The sequence below is a fragment of the Penaeus japonicus genome, unplaced genomic scaffold (genome assembly GCF_977035675.1).
Source record: "Penaeus japonicus unplaced genomic scaffold, GWHDUDI00000001_assembly GWHDUDI00000007, whole genome shotgun sequence".
Lineage (NCBI taxonomy): Eukaryota > Metazoa > Arthropoda > Malacostraca > Decapoda > Penaeidae > Penaeus > Penaeus japonicus.
The window spans coordinates 33589611-33590879 of record NW_028234409.1 but is presented as its reverse complement, the minus strand read 5'-3'; positions in this window follow the sequence as shown (position 1 = coordinate 33590879).

Below are 1269 nucleotides of genomic sequence, written 5' to 3'. Positions count from 1 at the left end.
TAATAATAATAATAAAAAAAATAAAAAAAATCCGGTAGACATCATAAATCTTTCCTTTCCTTTGATATATGTTCAAAAATCGCTTGACGTTCGCGATGCTTATACACGTTTTCATGGATGCAGGTTTTCCAATCTAGCTAAGTAGCCTGAAGGGTCAGTGAAGCAAGAACACTAAATCGCGCTTCAGGTAACAGGGAAAAATGAAGGAATATTTTTTTTTTTTAGGGGGGGGGGGGCGAAAATGCAGAAACATCCAACCAAAACCAAGTTTCTAACCACTTCGCTACTTCGTAAGACTTTTAAGACAGATTTAACTGGCGGGTAAAATCTGGTTTCAGCGTTGCTTTTGCAATAGTAAGATTCTGTGTGATTGTCAGTGATTAAATGATTTACAAATATACTAACGGCCTTGTATGTTTCTATAATTGAAATTTCTTTCTAGTATCCGACTAATTTTATAACACCAGATGGCGTCGTGTCGGAATGTTCAGACAACATCGTCAATATCTGTCATCTGCAAAGCTTAGCACATTTCGGAGTGATAGAATGTTTGATAATAAATATAATCTTTTGAGATACTTGCAACATTTTTTTTTTAATAAAGAAAATTGAGTGAACGATAAAGAAAATATTATTTATTATGCCTTTTCTTATATTCGGTTTAGTGTCTTTATTTCTCTGCTTTAGCCTACTACCGACATCCCCCCTCGTTTTGCAATACTTCTAATTAACGTAGACATAACGGCAAAGTGCGCTAGCAAACGCGCCCCCATTCTAAAGACGTACAACAACAAAAATTACATTACATTCCCACACAAGCATTATTACCAACGCCAGAATTAAACCCGTCATATAACTGGAGGCGCGAACAGTGTTACCACACCCAATGAAAACACGCGCCTTCGTCAAGTACTTCGCCCTGTCGTAACATCCGCTGGAAGATGAGGGATATTTCACTTAGCTAAGCGGTTTAAGGGTTACCCGCGAGGCTGGCTACGATGTTGCTCAAGCGTTGTTTTGTGGGTTGTGGCAATAACAAGGCGGTTTGGCGTAAGATGGAGAAAATGGTGCCACTGACTCCCCATATGGCTCTGAAGGTTGGACAAGGTCTTTTCAGCTTTTCCAATTCCCTCTTACTGGATTAAATAACACGCTCTTGCTCATTTGCTCGCTCTTTTAGGGTAAATGAACGTGTTAGTGGTTATTAAAGAAAAAAACATATATAGTAATGTTGATGATCTTGTACGGATGAGTGACTATAACAGTTCT